Consider the following 16,113-nt stretch of genomic DNA (forward strand, 5'->3'; position numbering starts at 1 on the left):
TCGAACTCACTAGAAGACAAACAGCAAAATAAAGTTAGCATTTAAGGCAGTTGAAAGGTGACTCAGCACATGGACAAAGACAGCTGCCCCAAAGGATAAGAAAATACGCAAATTTTGGACAGCGTACCCTCAGCCGACTCCAACAGCCACCAAGTCAACAGTTTCTGACTATTTGGATAGCTAAAGCACTAAAGAGTTACTACAGCATTAACTTTCTCAGCTACAAAGCTCCAGGAGTTGGCATAACATTTATGAGCCATTAACTCATTTCCTTGATATTTTTCTCATGTAAATTTTGTATATATGCCCCCCTTAGCAACACATGAGGGGTTGGTGTTTTTCACTCTGAGGCAAATGTATTGTACACTTTCAGATTAACTAATACAAAGGGTCGGACCAGCTCAGTGATTTCTTGAAAATTTGATGTCTTGCTGATGACATGCGTGCTGTTACAGAATTCTTGTGCTGTCTGATGGAATAATAAGTTTTTCTCAATCTCTGTTTTGTCTTCTTATGTTATTAAATCATGCTCATGTTTCACTGATCTAGCAATAGAGAAAAGGGATAGTGCAGGATATGTTTGGTTACACCTTGTGCTCAATCTTTTATTGTTGTAAATGTTTTCTTCAGAATTAACTATAGACATGAATTCTTAATTGCTCATGTTTTATCATTAATTCTATAAATATGAATGTTATCTAGAAATTCTTCACTGCTTCTAAATAATATTCTCACTTTTTCTGCATATCAGTTTGTTGGAAGATTCTTAATTGTCTTTCATAAACTGGATACATCACACTTAATCACAATTTCAAAACGTTGTTCCTCAGACACTTATTTAGCTCTGCAGCATCACTACTGTGTCAACACAGCACACCAAACAACTAAAGGACCCCTGACTCCATGCCCAATGGCTTAAAACATTCTAGTGAGCACATATATATCTTGACTGAAATCATCATCCAACAAAGTCCAAAAACAAACCTTGAGCATCATAGCTAGCCTAAAATATTACACAAACAAAGCTAAAACATAAAGAGAGAGCCCTCTCTGGTCATAGGTAGGCTAGAACCTGTGACCCAAATATTGTTTAGTGGTTACCTCGGTCGTATTCCCTTGGGAGTCAAAGGGAACAACCTGAGTGTTAACATGAAGAATAGGCAACAAAAACTTTTGCAAATTGACACCACACAATGGATGAAAACTCAACAAAAAGAGATGTGTTTAAGGATGCTCTTAACAATCAAAAGCAGCAATGAAAGCTTTGGCAACAAAAACCAAAAAGATCAAAAAGACAAGCTTCAAGAAAGTATCAATCAACAACTTTCATGAAACAAAGAAGTGGATGGTCACAAAAGCAGTTTTGTCATGCAAACAAAAAGTCACCAAAAGCAAGATTTGACACGAAGATTGAGATCAATATCCCTACCCTGACGAATCAGAGCAACCAAGATTCCAAACAAGAAATCTTGCGTGCTTAAACAAGAAACAATGACGCTTGCAATAACAAAAAACAAGACCAATACTCCTTATAATCAGAGAGAATTTGGAACAAGATGCTCGTTGTAAAAACAACAACTGATACTAGAAAGTGACTGTTTAAGACTGACTCAAACTATCTGATAGACCTTCAGAGACAATCCGAATTTAAAAATCTTGAAAATTGCAATATATACGCGACTGTACCGATGTACAGATTGCGTGTATACGCTACTGTAACTAAGGAAACCTGCGTATACGCAGGTTCACTTAAAGAAACATGCATATATACGCCTCTGTAACTAAGAAAAATAGCGTATATAAAAGTTTTCAAGAAAAATAAAAAACAAACTGAAGAAACTGGCAAAACTTAAAGTTCAAAAACAAACCAGACAGCAACAGCAAGAAGATGGGTAGCTGAGCCCTAATTGGCTTGAAAACACCCAAACTAGGAACAACTAGAGTGTTGTCCCTAGTGGAGTCGCCAATTCTGTCGGAGGGAAATGTTCCCCTAGGGCTTTTGGGTTGAAACCCTAGCAGACTGAAAGTTGTCTATACAGAGAAACACACATTCATACAGCCATTACACTATTATAAACAAATTCTATGACAAGGGAACGTACCTTAGGTCCTACGTTTGAGAAGGTCCTCAAGGGTCCAAACCCTTCTTCAAGTTCCTCTTGCTCCTTTTTCCTGCAAAACAACCAATTCCAAAGAACACAGTAGTATATGGACAAAAACTTATAAAGAAACCATTTTCATGTTATAAAGAAAGGTAGTTAGTTATGAAATATAAACAACCATTCACATATGCATTCTAACATGAATATCATAAACATAAAGAAGATTCATATCAGGAACCAAGACATGTGTTTCTTTTATTATAGACAAATAAAGTACATAAAAAGGAATAATTTCACCTGAGTCACCTTTAGCAGGCTCCAAGCAAAGCTTCCTTTCATATTTGTTCCAGCCTCAAGCCTTTAACAAACTCCTTCCATGACTTACTCCATGATGTCATAAGTAGTGGATGAACATGAACACACAAGGAAACAAGGGTTTCCTGTACAAATGGGGGAAGTGCAGAAGGCACAAGGGACTTCAGACCTGGTTAGGGGAAAAAATCTCAGCATAATAACCTTTCTCTCTCTTCTCTCCTCCCTTAGGCCTTCCCATTGAGGTCTTTTTATACCTCTCCCAAAGTAGTTTTTTAGTTGGGAGTTGGTTGGGAATAGTTGGGCCACGGGCACTAACAGGTGATCAACAGGTAAAACTCGCGATCTCATCCCGAAAATAAGGAGTTTTATATTTTTTAATTGTTTTAATACATATACGCGGGTTGGGTATACACAGACCCGCGTATACACGCGTTTAACTCAGGGCAATGTCGCGTATAAGGGATAAAACACTGTTTTTTAAATTTTAGGACCAGGTCTGGAAGTAGGGGTTGCCCTAGGCCATGAGTGCAGCATCACAAACCATAAGAGTGAGATTTGGAGCTATAACACCTGTCTTCTCCTTTCAGCATCACCTTCGAGTCTTTCTGCAACAATGACGTTTGCTTCTACTTCAAAGGCTGCAGTTTGCATATCAGCCAAAGAAGCCCATCTTCTTTCTCTTAATAGTAGGTAGAACTGAGAATCGAAGGCATTGGCATACGTAATCATAGAAGAAGTAGGGGTGGGTCTTACTTTAGTTGGCATTGTGCTGTACATATGATTGAATCTGATGTTGAAATCAGATAGCAGCTCACCATCTTCTCTCTACAAGTTACCAAATTTAGTATGATAATAGAGCAGATCTTTATTATCTCCCCAGTGCTTTAGGAACACATCATCTAGGGCCTTAATATCTGCTATAGACCTAGGGGGTAAATTTCTGAACCATTTTCTAGCCTCCCCATCTAGGCTTTGGACAAAAACCCTCATCCACACATCCTCTTCATTGATATCCAGGTTATCAGCATAGCTATAAAAGGCCTCTAAATGCTCTTCAGTTGTTACTACTTCTGTACCAGTAAGCTTAGGCATATATTCTTGATAATCTCTTGCAGACATGGCATTCAAAGGGACAGGAAAGACCAAGGGTCCATACCTAGCAGCAACTATTCTTTCTATATTTGTGAGAGCTTGCTGACCTGCCATGACTGGGGTATATGAAAGGACACTGGTAGATTGAGTGGTATGAATCAATGAAAAGAATGACAGAAACAGAGGAATATGATGGACGACATGGAAAGCTTTTTTTTTTTTTAACTGGAATCTGGAAGGGAGATGAATGACTAAGGAGCTTTATGAATCTCTGAAGGTGACTTTCACTAGCAGAGATACATGGAATTTCTAAGGCTTACCTGGTCCTGATGCTCCTTTCTACGATACTTTCTTCTGCTTAATGATCTTCTCAGGATCAGGCACTGATTCAGCTGGTGATTTCTGTAGATATCTCTGAGCATGCCTCACAAACTGAGCCAGAACTGCAATGTGGAGTCGCCAAAGGTTGGTCTTCCTCCAGTGGAGTCGCCAGATAGATGATTACAACCAGAAATGTGCCTAGACCTTGTCTATCATCAAAATATCGAGATGTGTCGTTTTCTCAGGGAAGCTGAGCTTCAATCTCCTCTCCTTGGCAACGACGCCAATTAATGTTATCACCCCAAGAAACTTTCCTAGGTTGTATATCAGAGATGCTCGGGAACATTACAAATTCAACAAAAATGTTGGAAAATGGTGGATGAATGGAAGGAATGATGCATATTCAAGCCAAATAACCACTTCTACTATGCTTAACCCCAGACATGGGTGAACACCCCCAGACTGCAATGCTTTAGACCACAAATTACTCATAGTTTAAGGAATAGGTGAACATGGAGAATATTGACCACACCAACAGATGTACAAGACCATGTGATGGCCGGCTACAACCAGTTAAAAGGTCTGTAAAACTATTTCCTAATGCACAGACAGGATGACAGCTCTCTGGCACTAAGAAAACAGAAACCTGCATACACCTTCAATAATACATACTAGATTCTAACACAGAGGTGGGATGATAGACCCTCTAATGCTAAACATCAAGAGCATATGGAAAAATGCATAACAGGCATAGCCTGGAACAAAGAAGAAGTGGAAAGTGAGCAATTAACAACAAAAGAAGCTTGCATTAGTTGAAAATGAAGACCAGACGCTACAGGTATCACAGTAGTTACAGTCTCCAGAAGTTGAACTTTACATCAAAACAATATCCATCAACCCTTACATTCTCTCTTTTGGGTATATATAGAGGTTGATTACAAAAATCTGCTATCCTATGCATGGAGGGGTCATAATGGACCAACAACCACATTAACTATCTGATATGGGGTCTCTGCTACGATCTGACTGTGTCTGCGCATGAATTTGACTTTCTCTGATGTTCTGTAGTCCTTCCTAAGCAGGTGGGATGTTTTCTGAGAGGAGCTCCAAAACTGATTAATGCTTTGATCAGCTCGAGGCCATCCTTTCCCTCCTTGGCCATGCTTTCTTTTAAATGCGGTTGTTGAGGGTTAACTGTGCCAAACATTGATAAATGGCCACTTCTATCCTTCGGGAGCATGGTAGAGGACGAGGGTGGCACGGACAATATGGCGAGGTAGACTGAACACAAGAACGAAGCTGAGCCATCGGATCACGTAGATCGACGGTGGAGATCTGTTTACAAGAGGAATTGGGGGATGACGCGGATGGAGAAACATGGACCGTCAGATCGTTGTCGGGAAAATCTGACGGTCATCGGGAGGCGAAAGTGCGGGAGCGATAATGCGTGGGGGACGTATGGGCAGGTGGTAAGCGATATTCCCCACACCGCCTACAGGGTTCCGGTGGTATACGTACAACGGCCAACGATCCCATTTATCGGTTGACGTGTGTCTAACGGGACGTGGCGAAAACCACCGATATCGCGAGTTAACACGCAGGCAAGTTTCGGCGGTGGGAGGAGCGATCATCGTCGGATCGCGTGACGGACGGTCAGATGGAGGGGAACATGCATGAGGTTTAATGTGCGGGCAGAAAACGCAGAGACCGTTAGATCAGGGTGATCAACGGTGGAGGAGTGATCGCAGAATCGCATCGGTGGTAGACAGGGGGGCGGCTTTATAAGGATTTACGTGATTTGCCGCTTTGCGATGAGGGAAAAGGGACGTAAGAAAGGTGCACGGTCACACGATCACAGTCATATGACCATTTGAACACAGCGCCCGAGGCTAAAGAAATAATGCAGAGTTTATAAAAATAAAACAGAGGCATCGTGGTAAAAGAAACTAAGCAAGGAAATAGGGAAAGGTGAGGAATGAAGAGGTTTTAGGAGAAAAACAGAGACAGCGGAATACAAGGGACTAAGAGGGGTGAAAGGGAATATAGGTTTACAAAGGATTATGGAGGAAAACAGGGATACCCGGAGTCAAGAGAGTATAAGGGGAATGAAGGGGAAGAAGGAAACAGACTGTTGTGAGCTCCCTTTTAGCATAAAACAACGCAGCCAAGCTATCTTTGACCCTCAAATGTCAAAATTTGTAGTAGAGCTAACAGTTCCCCTGTTACTAGTAAGATAGACAAGAGCAACCATGTGTAGTGGAAGGTCTGGTCCTACTCCTGCACTTCCTTGCATTTGGTTAGAAATTCTTCACATAGGAATTCAGCCCAGTTGAATTGGACCCCCTCCGCACATTGTTTTGCCAGTGCAACAACCGATGCTAGTACCTCGTCTCCACGGCATTTTCTCATCACCTTGCTAGCATTTGGGTGGCTACGTGCACCCCTTTGCCTTTAATGCTACTGATTACGTAGCCTCTCTTCTTCTTTTCCAATTTATACTTCTTCTTCATGGCCTCTGCGATCGCCAAATCTCCGCTTTTTCCAGCTACCTTGGCGAGGTCCTTTCCCTTATAGGAAAGCCAAGAAATCCTATGAACAAGCTCCATTGTGATGGGAAAAGGGTCCTCTAGCCATAAATACCCGTCGTGCACCCGGAAAAGTAGCTGCCTGATGACAAAGATCATGATCGATGCACTGTGAAAATGCTGAATCCTTAGTAGGTGGAGTAGCCCAGCCTTCTCCACACTGCGCAGCCATTTCTGCGGCTCTAACCCTGTAACTGGCCCCTCCTTACTCTGTTTCATGAGGTTCTCCATCTGTAAATGTGGGAATATTTTGTTGTCCGCGAGGTCCCAGTCTTCAAATTTCATCGTGGGCATGCGGTGTGGGACCGAGCCTTCAAACAGTATTCCATCTGTGAGGAGCGAGGTTTGGAGTGCACTCTTAGTGACATCCAAATCCTTGGGTACTTTAGCTTTCCCTTTCCGCAGAGGGACGTACTCAGGCAGTTTTGCTACAGTGCGCACTGATTGGATGTCTTCTTCCATTTCTTTCATCTACCTCTATCTCCTCTACGAAAGCCTGGAGGTCCTCCTCCTCATCATCTATCTCAAGGTTGACAACCTTGCCCTTGTCTTCCATGTAAAGTTTACCAAACCGCGGATTTCACGGGGACATGCAGACTAGTCCCGTAGCCTGTGTATCCTTCTTGGGCCTTGACATCCGAGGTGATTTCAGAATTTCCAGTGCATCCTACATCTGCACCATAGGGCTCTGCGTGGCTTTCTCGGTGGTACTCTCTACAAATCCCACACCTCTCGTGGTAGTTCTCATCTTGTTCAAATTGTCTGTGGTTGTTCACAAACTTGGGGGCTCAAATACGCTAGGCACTCAACACTATGTGCTCTTCATAATAGCTCAAATATCAAACGAAAAAGTGTTGCCTCGTGGCTAGCCTTAGGACTTTTATAGTTTCTTTTGAATTTGAATTTGACTGTTCCCCCCATTTCTAAGTCATTAATGCATCCTTGGCGGCAGATCATCCTAAATCTAGCTCTTAATTCATGTCTTAATTACCCACTGCCCGCTCCCTTTTGCCTTAAATTGGACGTCTTGTCATGAACATTGATGTCAACGGTTACTTCCCAGCCTACGCACGCGGTAGCACAGCCCCCCATGCGCGGGCGCGAACCTTGTACCATGCTGATTTTGCGCACACCTCCCTCACCGTGCAGTTCCCAAACATACTCTTTTAGAGTCCCGCGCTCTCTTTCAACTATCTAGAGTGCTGAGACTGTGCTCCTTATGGCCAGTCAGGTGGTCACCCCACCTGTACGAACTGCAACTCGCCTTCCAGCATAGCCCATGGACACTCCTTACTTGTCCTTGTGATAGATGGCAGCGCGTGTTCTACCTTATGAGGTGTGATCCCCTTGTTACTGCATTTGGTAAGGTACGGTCTCAACCATGATAGCAGAGTCATAAATTCCTGGCGACAATCGTCTAACACAGTGGTATGATCGTCCATATCTCACCTTGTCATCCTTGGTTTATGAATGAGACATGTGTGTGTGACCTCGTTTTCCAGTCTTTTGATCTCAGTGTCCACCAACATGCTTTTCTTCCTCAATCATACCTGATCTTCTTCGATTTCGTGAAGTCTAAGGTTCCCTCATTGAATGGCTTCTTGAATCCTTATATGGTCGTCCTTGCATAGCTGTGTGATTCCTTCGTCCTGGTCTTCGTGCGTTGTCCCCACTATGGGGGCTATTACGTGTAGGTTCCTTTCTTTCAAACTTATGGTTGCGACTCGATTCTGCATCTTTGGAATCATCTCCGTGCTCAAGCTTTTGCACATGGTCCTATAGGCCCATCGAACCACTGGCATGCACAGGTCCCAATCAGTTCATCTCGTCTGGTAAACCTTATTCAATACTTTGTGCACCCTATCAAATGCTTTATCATGGAAAATTGGTAATGCATGTCACCCTTCCTGTTGCTGTGGTTTGTTCCCATTCTCTAGGTTGTGCGTTTGTACGTACTGTACAGCATATGCATGTACCCATTAGGAAAGGTGGGTGCGTAAGTCGTTCCACCCCATTTTATTGGCTTTCATTCGAAGCTGGGGCTTTCCAAAACATAGGTGCATCATCCTTCTGCATCCATGCCAGTCTTCAAAAGTTCCTTGATGCGTACCCCACCATCATGTGATTTTTGCACGCAGTGCCCACTTCAGCGCATTGAACCGCTACTGCTTTGGTACTGAATTTTTGAATTTGCTCAGAAATTCATCCACCGTTGACAATCCATCATATGTCGACAGCTCCCTTGCCTCTATTTTTATGCAACGCAATGACCTGATCATCATGTTGCAGTTCAATGTTGTTACTTCGTGCAACCAATTCTGCCATCGCTCTATCTCTTTGTTTGAATCCAAAGTGCAGGAGATTTCATGCTCCCACGAAATCCTTCCATCTGCAGTCGAATTCACCCAATCCTCTCCTTGTGTAGTTATCTTATAGACATAGTTGAGATCGTCATCACTATCATCTTCGTGCACCAGTTCAGTGTATCGCATTCCCTCGGTTGGGTCCAGTGGTACCACTACGCATAGTGACTTTTTCTCAAAGGTAATTTTGTGCCTTTAGATTTATGGCCCCATTCATATCGGTAGCCCAATCTATTCCCAGTAGTGCGGGATAGGGATTGTTGTCATCGACAATCTCTATCACTTCAAAATCCGCCTTCGCGCTCACGCCTTCAATATCGATTGTTACCCCTTGTAATCTTCCCATGGGAAAAATCTTCTATTGGTTCACCATTTGTAACTGAATAGGGGACCACTATAACGCGAGTCTGCCCATGCGTTCCCATGTTTTCTTTGGTAGTACATTCGCGTTGGAACACAGGTCTAGGATTACCTGATCCATTTCGTACTCACCTGTTTGCACAGTCAACCTCATCTCCCTTCCTGTGTGCAATGGATGCTTTCCCATTTTTTGGACCACGCGGGGTTCTCTTGACCCTGCGCACCTAGTGATAAGTTCCTATAGTCCTTTGACTACCTTGTTGTCGTGCACCAGTTTCATGCATGTCTCCAGAAAGGTAGTGAGCATTCAAGGATCCATCCTTGGTTCTAGTGTATCCTTACTACTTGAAGTGGAGGCCTCCATGAAGCTCTTCTTAGCTTCCATGAATGTATCCTTCACGCATTCTAAATCAAACTCGGGTTCCTTTGTAGGAGCCTTGCGAACCCACGTGCTTTCTTCTAGCTTCTTCCCTTTATCATCTCTCATTGTCATACTGCTCACGAGCATCATGTTTACATTTGGGTCTTCTTTGCGTGGTTTAGACCTCATCATTTGTAAATTCTGGGTCAGTGGGGGCTGGAGTACCCCCTTTTTTGCGCATTTTCGCTATCAAGGAAGGGAAATATTTTGCCTCATGATCAAACTGAGTACAGTACCAAGATGATATCCTAGTTGAATTCGTACAATCGCGAGCATAATGCCCTAGCCCTTCACAATTGTAATAGATTATCTGTCTGCGACTCCTCCCTGGTCCCATTCCACCTCAACCCCAACCACACCCCTGAAACCCAGTGCACGCCATCCCTGCATTTGGGTTGAGGGCTCGCATTTTGGCCTACACCCTATAGGTAGGAGTCCAATCCATCATTAGTTCATAGCTTTAACACGTGCGTTCGTCATGGCCTACCGACCTGCAGAAATTACAAAACAACTGCTAGGATGTCTTCGTATACTTCTACAATAGATGACAATTATTCGTGGTATGTTTTCCTCCTATCTGGTAGATTATGTACCATAATGTAGACGTCGCGCTTCACCCCACTTATGCCTCGGGTATTAATGGCATTGGTTGTCCTCCTGCTAAGTAGTTCGTGAACACTAGACAGTGATCTTTGTCGTGGCCCTGGCCTTTACATTTTATGCACCATACTTGTTTGCGTGCCTCTAACCGAGGTGCCCTATCCTGTTTCAAACTCTACATTTCCAGACATAGATTCTGTAGCTACGCGTGGATTTGTTGGACTCCCAATCTAGGGTCTTGTATATGGGTCTCATGTAACCTCATTTCCATCTCCAATGCTTTAGCCTGCGTGGAAAGTTTTTGTTGTGACAACGCCATCCTTAAGTGTGGCATAAGTGAGGCCACAAACCATGCATGATGATGTGCATTCGTTAATGTCATATTGGCTTCGCGGATCGTACCCTTCAGCCTTTGGTCAAGATCTTAGGGGGTCTCGGCCAGAAGCATCGCGATCTCTTTAAACCTGATGATTGAATGTGTCTCTAATTTTGGCCTGCTAAATTCCCTATTCAACACATTCTGGATCTTTGCAATTCCTGCGTTCGGGTGGTCATTGGAATTCTTGATATACCATGTTAATGCGTGATCGTGCAACATGCTCACTAGTGTAGCCTTTTTTATATTATCATCCGCAACGCCCTGTGCTTCCCATACTGCTCTTACTACGAACTAGAATTAGTCTGGATCTTCATTCCCTACTCCTATGAATACTGGTAGTTTGATCATGCTCGCCATACTGAACTATGGAGGTGGCGAAGGTGGAGTGGGTGGAGATGGAGGTGAGGGGGGTGAAGCGAGTGGTGGCATGGATGGGAGTGGTAGAAATGGAATTCCCTACCTTATCAAACTGACTGTGCTTCTCGGAGAAACCTTCGTGAGCTCGTCCTCGCTCTCCCACGAGGGTGAAATTCAGGGATTGTTTTCTAATTCTTCACTACTTCCGCTTCTGTAGATCTTTTCGCTTCGCGTAGTCCCAAACATTAATTTATTCGCATAACCCGCTTTTCACACAATAACATCTTAATCCAAGTGTTCAAAGATTTAATATACTTACCTTGTGGTCCCTTGAGAAAACATCACTCTTCCTTGCTGTAGCTGACGGTCGTGTCTACCTCTAACTCAGTGATAGATCCTCCTATTATCCAGTCGAGCCAGTGGTCCACAACTCGCACTATCTTATCTTCTAAGGCTTCTAGTCTGCGCACTAGTTTTGGAGCCCACATTATTGATTTGTCGAGCCTACACCTTCCCTGGTTATCTGCTAACTTTGTGATTCACTCATACAACTCGGATGGAAAATATGCAAAGAAAATTTCGTGGATTTAAGTGTACAAGTAGCGATCCAACCATTGCTCCTTAGATACTCACGGATTTCTATTTACCTGTCCTGCAAACTCGTGAATTTTCCTGTCCAACCACTCTTCAATTTATTTATTTGTAGGGTTCCAGTTACATGACATCAAACTTCCTTTATGCAGATCCCGGTCCCGAAAACAAAACCATTTGTAGGCTTAGTGGGGCCTGACCCAAGTTCAGAGGTGATTTACCCAAGAAAATCCTGGTACTACTGGCCCTTTTGGCAAAGTCCATGAAGCACAGACTGAGGTCTCACCCGAATTAGTATGGGAGGGTGCTAGAACCAGGTTTCTGCACCCTAGGGATGTCTGATGGGCTTCTGGAGGTCCGCGGTCTAACCTGTCACTACACGCACTTGTGATCCCTTCGCAACCTGCGGTGCGGCTTCTGCGCAACCCTACTCGGGGCGTGACCCATATAATACCCACAATCCTTGCTAATTAACCGATTACTTAACTTGTGTGCGTAAGATTTATGGTTATTATAGCATATATATATATCTATATATATATATATATATATATATATATATATATATATATAATATATATATATATATATATGTATATATATATACATATATATATATATACATATATCTATACATATATATATATGTATATATATACATATATATATACCTATATACATAATATATATATATATATATATATATATATATATATATATATATATATATATATATATATATATATATATATATATATATATATATAGATTATCAGTGCGCGCAATACATAACTGAATACAAACATAAAGAAGATAATGCACAACAAATACACAAGAATAGAAATCAACTTCTCTTTTATTAATCTTCAATCTTGCTTACAAACCTGACATTGCCCTACGCACTCAGCTACAGGGGTCTGCGCACTCAGCTGCGGACTCTACTAGGCCTCTGCGCACTCAGCTGCAAAGCCTCTCCCTACTACTACAACCCAAGACGCTTAGAACTCTACTGTAAGCTTGAATCCTTCCTTCGCTATTCATCTATTCATCCTTTCTTCACTAACTTTACAACTTAGAGCCTCACTCTATTTATACAATTCCATGGTCCGCGGTCCATGGGTAGGCCGACTTTACACTATTTTACAATACAATGTTTAAGGCGGACAATCCTATGACTCAATTGTACTCTTCACGCTCCGCACTCGCAATTCGCAGAGTTTTACAACATCTCTGACCAAAACTTGGGCTTTAAGCCCCAAAAACCTTTTGTGAGGGGATGCCATGCCCAACACACCTCGAAGAGATTCAGTAACCATAATCATAATTAATCCCAAGGTAGCGAAAACTTAACCAACAAAGACCAATGTTAATCAAGTAGAATAATCGGATAGTCAGGAGAATTAGCAGCAGATGGAACATTAATGACTCCAGGAGGATCAAAAAGATCCTCGGAAGCTGAGTCTCACACCACTTTTTGTTTCTAACCTACTCAATCGTGCAACAATATCATCAACACCTAAACGTATATTATGTACAAGACATTTAATGTTCTCTTGGCCTACAAAAACTTTGTAATTGTTAACTTTCTTATCTCTTAGAACCATGTGGAAGAGAGTATCCATCTATTGTTGAACCAAAAGAGAATGTAGGAAATGCAACCTTTGTTTCCTGAACTTTCCAAGATCTTGAATCCATTTGAGGCCTTCTCCTCCTATCTCTAAATTAGAAAAGTAAGGGCGGTTCCTGGAATCCTTTGAATCGAGTTGAATAATTTCTTTCCAGACTTCCAAAGGGACATAATCAAAGTATGTTGCTACAGAATCCCAACCAAACAACATATGTCATTTAGAGCTAGAACTACTTGTGTCACCTCCTTGAATTTCCATTCTTTGTCGAGGCGACATGGTAGTAGAGAGAAGAGAGCAATCCCTACAACCTTGGGTGAGATAATTACCAACAATACCAGTAAAGGAACAAAATATAGACCCTTTGAATCCTAACCATACTACAAGAAAGTCATCTCCCAGACTCCACATTTGGGACCCAAATACAATATCTATTGATAAAACTCGACAAGCTACAGACATGGACCTATGAAAACCCCAAATGTAAGGCACAACATTGACACTCGACAACTACAAAATGATTCCAAAATCCCCCCCAAAGTTAAGGAATACCACAAACTCAACCATGAAAATCCCAAATGGAAATATATAGAGAGAGATTTCTCCCTTGAGATGCCAAAACCCTAGTTTCCCAAAACAAAATTTGACTAGTATTTATGGAGGAAGAAGGTATCAAGCACCCTAAACCCAAATTGCACTTGCAAACTGAAAGATAAAACTCTATTTCTAAAATCACATAGAGAAATTACCAAGATACTAGCAGCTACAAACCAATACTTGGAAGGGATATGAAATACCTACAAAATTAGTTTCTTGAAGAGCCGAATTGGATAAGACAACCACCAATTAGAAGATTGGTCTTTTCTTTATGCCTTGCAAAAACAAAAATAAGAACATGTGTTAGCTTTTGTAACATCAGAGGTGTTCTAGTCTTGAAACTTTATGGAGTGGCTAAAACACAAGATTTCTCCAAAACCCATAAATTGTTTATGGAAATTCCACCTAGAGATGGCCACGAGATGGCTCCATTAAATTAATTGGCCATAATTAAAAATTTCCTAAGTTAACTTAGGAAAAGTGGTTAATTAATAGGAATTAATTGAGAAAGGTGTGAATTATCTAGAAACTCACATGGATCGACTTAGAGATAATCTCAACCATTGATTAAGATTTAATCTTGGCTATTGGAATCCCAACTGAAGATTATAAAAAGAAATCGATGGGTAGATGGGGGACACACATTATAGATACTCAATGGTATGGATAGTTGGATACTCCAGTGTAGGTGATCAATTGGAGAGATTGAGATAGAGATTGAGTAGCAAGTGCCATAGGGGCAAAGATAGTGAGTTGGAGGAATATTTCCAATTTCAGAGAGGTAACAGCAAGTTACAAAAAGATTCCATGGTGAAGCTAGCCTAAAACAATCGCAAGGGTCACACCAATTTTTCTGACACATCACAATTAGGGTTGCACAGGTTTTCCCAGTACAGCTCCAAGGATCGTGTGGGTTTTCCTAGAACATCCACATAGACATCCAAAAGAAGAAGGACCTATGTAGGGGTTGGACGAACATTTTTTAGATGGAGACAAAGGTGGGGGTTTGCTTGTGGAGGGAGAGAATTTTCTCTCCAAAATATTTTTGTCAGATTCTTGTTGATTGGATAGCTAGCTGGGCTTCCAAAGATTGTACACAGAATTCACTATTGCATAATAAAATAAACCCTAAGTTGTTGCATCAGTTTTTCCACATTGGGTTTTTTTGGGATATTTGTCCAAAAATAACGGTGTCAATATTATTGTGTGTGTGATAGCATTTCTCAGTTCCTATTTTTTCCTCGATAGTTAATTTTTATGGTGGAAAAAAATGCAGTGTGAATACTTTATTATTTTGTTGTAAACAAAATAAATTGCATAATTAATTTATGAGTTAGAAGAAATATTTTTAGTTGTTTTATTTCAAGGAATTTTCACATGGTATCAGAGCGTATTGATGGATAAGAAGCTCAGAGGAAAAGGGAAAAATACGCAACTCGGAGAGAGCTGCAATATGAATTTTTTGGAGGGCCGCATGGGTTAGCTCAGTACAGTTGTGAGATCCTTGCGAGATTTCCCTATACAACCACTTGAATCATGCGAGTGCAGACTAGAAAATCGCGAGTGTAGTGCAGGGAGAAACAACTCATATTTCGTAAAGTAGTCTTTCTTGTCTAGGCATAGAGGGTTTTGCAACATTTTTCTAGAACAAATTTAGTGCCAAGTGAAAGAGAAAGTGCACACACAGAAGGAATTTCTCTCAGAGGGTTTCTAGCCTAGAAATCCAAATTTCTAGTTACAGTCGCTAGTAGCTGTAAGAAGGTTTTCTCACTCCAGAAGGGAGTGTGAATATCAGATTCAACATTTGAGCAAGTGAAAGAGGGATTTCTTCATTCCAGTTTCATAGATGGCCACAACTGGGCTTAGATATCAAGCCTCCAACTATTCCATCTGGAAGGCTAGGATGTCCTTCCTGTTAGATGAACATCGCTTTAAGACCTTTGCAGAAAGTGTGGTGACCATACTGACTTATGCAAATCAACTACAAAACTACATGAAAGAAATGGCCAAGGTGAAGTGAATGATTCCAGATGTAGTCTGGGACCATATAATTTCACATATACCTAGTAAGAACACTGCCAAGGAGATGTGGGACACTCTCGCTCAACAATATCTGAATTTTTTCAAGCATCTGAATATTTTCATGAAGGAGAAGTTAAGAAACATCAAAATGTATAAGGTTGAAGGCATTGATCCCTTTCTCACTAGAATTCAGGAAATCTAGGATCAACTTGTAGCCATTAGGAAGGCACCTCGGGACATAGAGCTTGTATGTTTAGCACTGAACAGTGTCTCAGAATACTGTGAGATCATCGTCCAAGGCATCTTGGGACAAGACACTCAACCTAAGTGGGATAATATGTGTTCAAACTTACAGTAGGAGGAGATGAGGCGAGCACTTGTGA

Source organism: Pinus tabuliformis, chromosome 7, assembly GCF_031772625.1.
Source record: "Pinus tabuliformis cultivar Carrire ecotype Pingquan chromosome 7, CPIR1, whole genome shotgun sequence".
In the NCBI taxonomy this organism is placed as follows: Eukaryota; Viridiplantae; Streptophyta; class Pinopsida; order Pinales; family Pinaceae; genus Pinus; species Pinus tabuliformis.